Genomic DNA, 11,740 nt, shown 5'->3' on the forward strand with positions numbered 1-11,740 from the left:
CACTTCCGGTGACGTGGCGGGTGACGTGGCGGCCCATTCTCCGTCACCATACCTTCCAGTCTTAGAATATAGTAATAAACATTATCAAGAGTTACTCAAGTTTCATTAATGCCACAATAACTTCTTCTTCACCACCATTAATGTGTTAGGTGCTACACCAATTTTATTAAGAGTGATAAAATTATTTAAAAGTGTTAATGTCCTACACATATTTTATTATAAGTCGCAAATTTATGAAAAAGTGTTGGGGTCCTACACATTCTATTGCCTACACCCAAATATTGTTTTTATGGTGTAAGAAAAGTTGAATATGTAGGATCATATGCAAGATTGTTTTTATTATAAGATAGACTAATTAAATGATTAGACATTCATTAATTTGAGTAACAAAAATTAAGGATAGATTCATTAAATGATTTGTTCAATTACCTTTATACCATTATATATAACTCTATTTGCAACACATCTATGCATTATGGTTTGTACCATAGTGCTTGGTGGGTTGTATCCACTAAAGACAAACTTGTCTTTCATTTAAATACTATAAATAATTTTGAGAGTTAACACGACGCAACGTGCGTGTGTGGTTAAACGTTTTTACATCATCTATTTTTTTCCGTTGAACAGGTTCATCGTAACGCTCGGGGTCCTAAATCGAGTTAGTTACTTTTTTAAATATTTTACGTTTCGGTTTAATTTCTTCGCATTAACACAAAGACAAATTTTTATTTCATTTAAATACTATAAATAGTTTTGCGAGTTAACACGACGCAACGTGTGTGTGTGTGGTTAAACGTTTTTACATTGTCTATTTTTTTCCCGTTTGACATGTTCATCGTAACGCTCAGGTCCTAGATCGACTTAGTTATTTCTTTACATGTTTTACGTTTCGGTTTAATTTCTTAGCATTAATACGCTGCAACTTCAGTGTTGGTGGTCGCTGGCAATAGTGTGGCATTGGTGTTCGCCTCCCGCCGCAACGCGGGGGGTGCTTAATACTAGTTTATTTTAATTTGTAATTTCTTCTCATTTGAACTTTCCATTATTGGTCATTATCCCACTACACCCATTTGTGAAAAACGCCCCATAATGCCCCTTTGCTGACTGGACTGATACGTGTCACACAACGTCCATGGTAAGGGCATTATTCATATTTACCACTAAATATGATTATATAATTAGAAATTGCAGGAAAACCACTGAAATTTTTTTGTTGCACCTGTATGTAAATATACTGGATTATCTTATACAAATTTATGTTAACGTATCAATGTAACAACCTTTTGGGTTTTAAATTAAATATATTTTATAAAATGCCAAAATAACAAATTACAAAACAAACGGTAGATAAACGGGCAACAAGCTGCGCCTCAACCTCCCTTTTGAATTGCAAAACGATCCTACTAAAGACGAAGCGACTCTTAAGGGTCAAGAAATTACTGTTCATGACCCGTTGGACCATGTTCAGGAATTCCACAGCCTCCAGAACTAGAGAACCAAATGTATCAAAAGCAAATTATTATGCGTACCGGCTTTACCTTTGCCTATTAGCATCACACTTCCTAAGGGTTAGGGGTACATTGCTGCAATTCCTGAGTTGTGTGTGCGAATATGAAATTGGGTTGGTGAAACTGGAAGAGGTGGAGAATGTAGTGGATTCATTAATGTATTTTGTTTGTTTTAATTTAACATATGTATTTAATGTGAATATAAACAACTTAATGGTTATACTATTTAATTTCATAAAGACCATGTGGTTAAGTGAATGAGTGCACAAAATGTCAGTCCAAGAGATATTGCGTCAATTAAATTACTATTTGACTATTTGTTTTCATAACCTTTGCAAACTTTATGAAAACGTCACTGAATGGTAGAGATGCACAAAATAATTGGTTAATTAATCGTAACCGGTTATTAATTGAAACTGTAATCGGTTAATAACCGATTTAGAAATAACTGATTAATGGTTATTTTTAATGGTAGGTTAGTAACCGGTTATAAGTATTTAGTATAGAAACCAGTTATTAACCTGTTAATTGAAAAATTCAAAAAAAAAAGGCAAAATAACCGGTTGATAACCGAAAATAATCGATGAATTAACCGAACCGGTTAAAATAATTAACCGGATCAGTTAAAAAAATAACTGGTTAAAGTAATAATCGATTAAAGCATTAACCAGTTAAATTTAAAAAGTCAAATTAACCGGTATATCTGGTTAACCGAACCGGTTATTAAAATTGTTGGGTTTTAAACATGTTTATCAAAGTAATTTCATCCATATGAAATAAAAACGCAGCGGAAATAATGTTTAAAACATGTTACTTTTATGATGTAAACTTCTTTTATAAGTAAAATCCCAAAACCCGGATCCATATATGAAGATGCATACTATCACACACAACCATAGGGTGTTTAGAAAACTACCTTCTTGGAGTACAAGGGTGATGAAACGGATGATGCTTCTTGAAATGGTTGTCCACAAGAGTAGAAGACCTCAAGCTAGTATACCCCAAGCCTTCCAACAAACACTTTAGGTTTAGCTAGAATTTTAACACTTGCAACTCACTTGAAAGATCGCCTCTTGGAACCAACCCCTTGGCCGAAAATTAGAGAGTATCTTCTTGAGTTCTTGCACTTGAAAATTGAACTTGAAAAACCCTTGGAGCAAAAGACCCATGACCGATTTTTTTGAGAGTGTTTTTCTAGAGATTTTTTTCAAGTTCATCTCTTCCATTTTTGTCATCTAAAATGGTTATAAAAGATGAGAGAGAATTGCCACCACCATTGCCCAATCATGTGCCTTCTAACCATGCAAAATGCATGTAAGCTCATTGGACCAAAATGGTCTTGAAAAGACCACCCAATCAAGATGCATCTATCCATGCAATTTGCATGCAATATGATTGGCCAAAACATTTAGGGAAGAGCACCCAATCAACACACATGCAAATGCATGAAATCTCATTGGACCAACAATTTTGGGAAGACCCCATGGGGGATGGCGACCTAGACTTTTAATTTTATAAAAAAATCAAATTTCTTTTATAACATAATTTATGTCTTGATTAATTTTATAACTTTTTATAAAATTATAACATCATATGTTATAAGACTTATACAACTTTTATTATGTTATTTAACCCATTAAATAACAAAATAAAATATTCTCTCAAAATAAATTATCCATATAATTTATTAGTTTCTCAAGTGTAATTATTTAGAAAACCAATTTCTAAATATTGTAAGTGTTAATATTTATTTGTTTGATCATATCACAAATAAATAATATAAGTGTTTGTCTAGCTTGTTATTGGGTATGACTCGACTTGGATCATAACGTACTAGCCACATCAATTTATTATGTGTCTTGGGCATACAGAGTCCAACAATCTCTCACTTGCACAAGATACATAGAAGATTGATGCAAGCAGTAAATAACGCCTAACTACGGTTTACTACCCTTAATACGTATGACTATATGTGCCATTCAAAAACATCATCCCCTTCAAGTCCCTTACTTGAAATGATTTAGGTGAATCTATCATTTATCCTTTCGTTACAGATGTCATGTTAAATCCAGAGACACAGAGTGATCACTCTCTGTTGATTTAACTTTATCAGGCCTTAGACATCTTACTCTCAACGAATAAGAGGAACAAATCCCTTCTTGACTACATACATCTCTCACAATCACCTTGTACCACACCTGAGCTTAGCCTTATGTACTGTCATATTACTAACAGCGAAGAAAAAGTCAAGGTACAATATTTGGTGAATGTCAAGACCCAATATGTATCTCAGGTCAGAGGATACTATGATATTCTCCTTTACTCAAATTTACTTATGATCAATCACAGATGATTCCATGCAGTAATATTTGAGAGCGAGTCAGTCCAATATTTGTATCCCACAAATATCTATGAACTTTGGCAGCAACACTTTGCTTTATATTCATTCTAAATGAATATCCACCAATCCAAATTCATAATAGTTTTACATTCATATTTGTTCCCACAAGTATGATCGACTACGGACATTTAGAATAAGTAACTTATTCACGGATTTAAACATGCTAATATGAAACGTAACTCAAAATACCATAAATGAGTTAAAAATAACAATTGTTTCAATATCCAAATACAAAATTAGATCAAATCCAATCACTAGAATATCGAAGTCCTAAGGAACATGTGTGACCCTCATGTTTTCCTCTGTCAAGGAGCTTCGTGAGTGGATCCGCAATGTTTTGATCGGTATGAACTTTGTGAACACATATCTTTCCCTTTTTCAACTTCATCCCTTATGCAGTTGAAATTCCGCTCAATGTGCCTAGTCTTTCGATGTACACGAGGTTCCATGATTTAAAAAATCACACCATCGTTATCACAAAGATTTCTAGGGGTCCTGAATGGTAGGGACTACCCCTAGATCGACAATAATTCAAGTGGCAAATCCACATAAATCATTTCAATCAATGAAGCGGCGATGTATTCTGATTTTGTAGTGGACAATGCTACCACGTCTTGTTTTGAGCTCTTCCAGGAGACTGCTCCTCCATTTAAAATGAAGACATACCCCGATTGCGATCGAGAATCACTTCGATCGGTTTGGAAACTCGCGTCCGTGTAACCCTTTACAACGAGTTCCTCCTCACCAGATCCATATATTAAGAACATATCCTTAGTCCTCCTAAGATATTTCAATATGCTTTTAACAGCCATCCAATGACTGTTACCTGGATTTTGTTGGTATCTACTCGTCATGCTCAAGGCGCATGAGACGTCCGGTCTGGTGCATATCATTGCATACATGATGGATCCTATAGCTGACGCATATGGGATTCTTTTCATTTTCTCTTGCTCATCCTTTGAGCTTGGACATTGAGATGTATTCAAAATTGTCCCCTTTTGAATAGGTACAAAACCTCTCTTAGAGTTTTCCATTTGGAACCTATTCAAGACTTTGTCAATGTATGCACTTTGGTTTAAACCTATCAAGCGCCTTGATCTATCCCTATAGACCTTTATTCCCAGAATGTAGGCTACTTCACCAAGATCCTTAATGGAAAAACAACTTCCAAGCCAAGCTTTTACACCTTCCATGGTTGGAGTGTCATTCCCAAATAGTAGAATGTCATCGACATACAGTACTAAGAAGGTGATGATGCTCCCACTAGCTTTCTTGTACACACAAGCTTCATCGCCGTTTTTGATGAATCCAAAATTCTTAATTTCTTCATCAAAACGGTGATTCCAACTTCTAGATGCTTGTTTCAATCCATAGATTGATTTCTTTAACTTGCATACTTTGTCAGGATGTTTTGGATCGACAAAACCTTCAGGCTGAACCATATAGACATCTTCATCAAGATATCCATTAAGAAAAGCCATTTTGACATCCAATTGCCAGATCTCATAGTCATAATATGCAGCTATGGCAAATAATATACTGATTGACTTTAGCATCGACACAGGCGAGAAGGTCTCATCATAATCAATTCCTTGAGTTTGAGTGAAACCTTTTGCTACAAGTCTTGCTGTATAAGTATCCAAGTTACCATGCATATCTGTTTTCTTCTTGAAAACCCACTTACTTCCAACTACTTTAGAGTTAAGTGGTGGCACAACCAATTCCCAAACTTGGTTGTCATACATGGATTGCATCTCTATGTTCATGGCTTCAAGCCATTTATCGCAATCGGATTTTGACATTGCATCATGGTTTGTGGTTGGTTCATCTGAATCTACCACGTAGCATCCATCCATGAAAAATCCATATCTTTCAGGTGGATTACTAATTCTACCAGATCTGCGAACATTTTGTGTGTTCTGATCAAACCCTTGATCATTTTCAACAACCTCTTGTTGAGTGCTAGTATCAACCAAACGTGTATCGTCTTATGGTTCTTGATCCTCCTCAAGTTCCACTGTTCTATCACTGGTTCCTTCCATAAGGAACTTAGCTTCTAAGAACTTACCCTTTCGAGCAACAATTACCTTTTGCTCGGTTGGGTCGTAGAAATAATATCCTATATCATCTTAAGGATATCCTACAAAGATACACTTAGTAGATCGGACTTTCAATTTATTTGGAGTGTATTGCTTAACAGAAGCTTCACAACCCCAAACCCTTAAGAATGATAATGATGGAGGGTTTCCATGCCATATTTCAAAAGGTGTCTTTTCCACTTTCTTGGTTGGGGCCATATTTAATATACGGACTGCGGAGAGCAAAGCGTAACCCCAAAATGATAGAGGCAATGTGCTTCTAGCCATCATAGATCGAACCATATCTAATAGAGTTCGATTTCTCCTTTCGGACACACCATTGTGTTGTGGTGTTCCAGGTGGAGTAAGTTGTGAGATAATCCCACAACTCCTAAGATGATCTTGAAAAGCACCACTAAGGTATTCACCTCCTCTATCGATGCGAAGGACTTTGATTGTTTTCTTGAGTTGATTTTCTACTTCACTTTTGAAGTCTTTGAACATTTCAAATGCTTCATCCTTGTGTCTTAGTAAATACACATAACCATAACGACTGTCGGTAAAGGTAATGAAGTATCTTTCACCATTCCTAGTCATCGGCTTAAAAGGACCACATACATCTGAATGTATGATACCTAGTAAGTCTTTAGCCCTTTCAAAAGTTCCACTAAAGGGTGTCTTGGTCATTTTGCCTTGTAAACAAGATTCGCATACATCAAATGAATTATCTTCATTTGTATTCAAAAGACCATTTTTCTGAAGTGTATGCATGCGATTCTTGCTTATATGTCCAAGGCGACAATGCCAAAGATAGGAATCACTCAAATCCATTTTGAGTTTCTTGTTGGTTACTTAGTACATTGAGCTATCATATGATGCGTTATCACGATCTAATTCATAAATACCATTTAAAGACTTAGCTTTAAAATAAAACACATCATTCATAGAAACATAAATGTCATAGTTAACAAATTCAAAACTGAAACCAGATTGTTTTAAAAGGGAAACAGAAATTATGTTCCTAGTCAAACTAGGAGCATATAGAACATTCTTCAAAATCACTTCCAAACCAATTGGAAGCTTTAAAACGTAGTCTCCTTGAGCTTCGACTTCAACTTTTGCTCCGTTGCCCATAAAGAGACTAGCGTCTCCCTTCTTATAATGTTTATTTCTTTTGAACCCCTGCAACGAATTGCAAATATGAGTTCCACATCCGGTATCTAGTACCCATGTGTTAGAAGAAATAACATTAAGCTCAACATGTATCATAAAGATAGTACCTGAGGTTTGCCCTGCATCCCTCTTGTTTTTCAACTCTTTGAGATAGGTTGGACAATTTCTTTTTTAATGTCCTATCTCTCCATACTCAAAGTATTGATTGTTTGTGGCAACCTTTGCCTTCTTATATTTTGGTTTCGGTGGTTCTGCTTTAGCCTTTCTTTTTCTTTCCCTTTGATGTGCCCGTTTCCATTTGCAACATTTGCTTTGGTGTCGGGGTGATGCTCTTTCTTGTTGCCATCCTCATTGATCTTTAGAATGGATAAAGCCCTTTTATCCATATTGAGCCTTTCGAGGTGATAATTATGGCTTTTCATCTTAAAGACATAAGATGAGACCGACTGGGTTTCCTCCTTTCAACATGCATGAAGTGCCCGAAGCGTTCTACCCTTGCATATTGTAGGAACATTTCCTTCAATTGGGTAATCATGTCATATGCTCATGATGTTCAAATCCTTTTGAATCTTGGGAATCATAATTCCTAACATGAGGCAAGAGGCTTGCATAGTATCCTCGATATACTTAGTCCAATCGTCATAGGCATCCTTATCTTCCATAAGATGTTCATCGGGATTAGGATCGTTTTCAGTGATAGGTTACGGACGGTTTGGGTAATATTGTTAGCGGCCATCTACAAAATTTTACAAAGTTCAATTTTAGTATTTTCGATATTATTATATTTTAATTATTAATACCCTTTTATGTCTCATAGACAATTAATAATTAAATCTAGAATCCAACGTTACATTTAAATATTGGTTAGGTGACCTTTATCCCTCTATTTAAATTAACAAGGTAGTCAACGTTTGACAATTGCAACCTTTTGCAACTTCTAGCCATATGGGATCGGTTAAACATCTTTATGTTTAGTTGGCATGTTTAATCCCATCAACACCTTTTGTTCGCCATGCTTCGGTGACCCTAAGTTCATGGTTTCCAAATCAAGTCGTCCAACTTACACACACATGTGAGTTTACACACATGAGTGGTTAGGTGACCTTTATCCCACAAACATGGTAAACCCACCTTGAATATACAAGTTCCCTCAAATGTGGTTAGGTGACCTTTATCCCACAAGAAGAGTTCCCAAGTGTTTCGAGTGTTGTATAAAAGGATGGTGTTTGACTTGTTTTATAAAAGGGATTTTGAGTTTTCAAAAATTCTAGTTTAGAAAACTTTATGTACCATACATTTGCATGCATTCAAATCCTTGGTACTTTTGTGAAAACAAATTTTCAAGGTTCTTTTTAATAAAACCCATTTTATTGTAAAATCCTTAATTTTTAATAACCTTTTATTAACCAATTTTAATGATTTTCAAAGAACCATTTTTAAGCTTGTTGTTGATTATTAGTTTGTTAAGCATGCATATCCAAGTATCATCCAAACAATAAAATTAAGCAACCACACAAGCATAACATACATAACAATAGGTGCATAACCATAGCCAACTATTTTGACAACACTTGTTAGCCGAAACAAGTGTGCCAAAAGGTCCTTCTTAAGGGGTGAATATTGACACAAGTAATGCGCCGTTGAACTCCCACTTGATCCCGCATCCAAATGCTTCAAGTATTCTTCTTGTGTTGTGATTTCTTCACATTCTTTGAGCTTCCAAATGTCTTTTATATTCAGCTCCAAACTCCTTTGGACATCAAAAATGTGTTTTGGTTATCGGGCTAAAATCTCGTTAAGAACTATGAAGTCCTTTAGGCCCGAAATTAGCAAAAACCAAAATCGCATTTTTGTGTGCATCTTCTTTACAAAAAATATCCTAATACATTTTTTCTAGTAAAATAAAATGCACCTAATCTATTTACTTACATACCAAATGAAAATAAATAAATTACATAATTTTACAAATGGAAGAACAAAAATAATTAATTATTACAACCCTTGAAATAATCAAATATAAATCACAACACAATCATTCAACAAATTCACATAAGGTCATGGCTAGGTTATGGACACCAAAAAATATATATCCACATATATATAAAATTCAAGAAGCAAAAGTGGTTTCCTTTTTATAACCTACTTTTCGGTTAAGAATGAAAAAACCGAAAAAGTGGGTTTTTGTCCAAACAAACAAATCATCCAAATGACATAATTTTTCAAGATACTTTTATGCATGTAAGATTAATATCTTGAAAAACAAAAGGAGAACCAAGATGAAAAATTTTGGCCACAGGGTTTAACCAAACCCGAAACCCGAAAATTTCATATCCTATGAAGCATGCACTCATATAAGCGGCTCTGATACCATTGTTGGGTTTTAAACATGTTTATCAAAGTAATTTCATCCATATGAAATAAAAACGCAGCGGAAATAATGTTTAAAACATGTTACTTTTATGATGTAAACTTCATTTATAAGTAAAATCCCAAAACCCGGATCCATATATGAAGATGCATACTATCATACACAACCATAGGGTGTTTAGAAAACTACCTTCTTGGAGTACAAGGGTGATGAAACGGATGATGCTTCTTGAAATGGTTGTCCTCAAGAGTAGAAGACCTCAAGCTAGTATACCCCAAGCCTTCCAACAAACACTTTATGTTTAGCTAGGATTTTAACACTTGCAACTCACTTGAAAGATCGCCTCTTGGAACCAACCCCTTGGCCGAAAATTAGAGAGTATCTTCTTGAGTTCTTGCACTTGAAAATTGAACTTGAAAAACCCTTGGATCAAAAGACCCATGACCGATTTTTTTGAGAGTGTTTTTCTAGAGATTTTTTTCAAGTTCATCTCTTCCATTTTTGTCATCTAAAATGGTTATAAAAGATGAGAGAGAATTGCCACCACCATTACCCAATCATGTGCCTTCTAACCATGCAAAATGCATGTAAGCTCATTGGACCAAAATGGTCTTGGAAAGACCACCCAATCAAGATGCATCTATCCATGCAATTTGCATGCAATGTGATTGGCCAAAACATTTAGGGAAGAGCACCCAATCAACACACATGCAAATGCATGAAATCTCATTGGACCAATAATTTTGGGAAGACCCCATGGGGGGTGGCGGCCTAGACTTTTAATTTTATAAAAAAAAATCAAATTTCTTTTATAAAATAATTTATGTCTTGATTAATTTTGTAACTTTTTATAAAATTATAACATCATATGTTATAAGACTTATACAACTTTTATTATGTTATTTAACCCATTAAATAACAAAATAAAATATTCTCTCAAAATAAATTATCCATATAATTTATTAGTTTCTCAAGTGTAATTATTTAGAAAACCAATTTCTAAATATTGTAAGTGTTAATATTTATTTGTTTGATCATATCACAAATAAATAATATAAGTGTTTGTCTAGCTTGTTATTGGGTATGACTCGACTTGGATCATAATGTACTAGTCACATCAATTTATTATGTGTCTTGGGCATACAGAGTCCAACAATCTCTCACTTGCACAAGATACATAGAAGATTGATGCAAGCAGTAAATAACGCCTAACTACGGTTTACTACCCTTAATACGTATGACCGAACCGTAACCGTAACCAAATAAACCAATCCGAATAACGAATTTGGTTTTTGGTTTGGTTTCTAACCAAAACCGAATTGTGAAAATGGTTTTTGGTTCGGTTTATGGATCCACATTTTGTTTTATTTGGTTTATTCGGTTTATTTGGATAACCAAATAAACCATTTAACTTAATTAATTATTAAATAAAAATAATAGTATTTTATAAATCATATACAATTTTTTGGCCCAAAATATCAAATATAAATCTAAAAGCCCAACCTAAACATCTATTGGTTTTCTTGTTTCTTATAGAAATGAAGGGTTATGCGTGATTAGGGGAAGGGTTATGTATGCAGGTTCACTTGAGTTGGAGAAAGACTCATGTTTGAAGATTATTTATATTTTGTGTCATTAGACTTGTTGACTATTTATAGTTTCTATGATCTATGTTTTGAAGCTTTAACTTTGCGGTTGTTGTTGAAATATAAAAGGTTATATTTATGTAATTCATACTTAAAACATATAATTCATACTTAAAATATATTGTTGGTCTGGTGTGGCCTAGTATGGTTATGGTCCAGTATTGTCTTTTATTCTTGATGTATTAATATCGGGCTCAGTGTTTCAGTTGGGCTGTTAAAGTTGTTACTTAGGTTGTTATGGGCCAAGGATCTAAATGGGCACATTGTGAAAGCTTGAAGGTCTTGACTGTATCTTTAAAGGGGCTAAAGTGTAGCTCTTGTTTTAGCTACTATATAAGAGGAGAGAGAGTTGATTCTTCTCAGTTGTTCGAGATATTTCTTAGGGTTTCTTTGAGTTCTCTCTGTACCAGTTCATCTTCATTCTTAGATCTCAGTGTTGAGATCATTCTGTTCATAGATCTCTTTGTTGAGATCATTTCTGTATTAGAGATTGTGTTGATCTCTGTATCTGTATCCTTTATTTTGTTTGTATTTTGTTTGTATTCAACAGATTTCTATAATCTGTT

This window comes from Helianthus annuus, chromosome 4 (assembly GCF_002127325.2).
Source record: "Helianthus annuus cultivar XRQ/B chromosome 4, HanXRQr2.0-SUNRISE, whole genome shotgun sequence".
Classification (NCBI taxonomy): domain Eukaryota; kingdom Viridiplantae; phylum Streptophyta; class Magnoliopsida; order Asterales; family Asteraceae; genus Helianthus; species Helianthus annuus.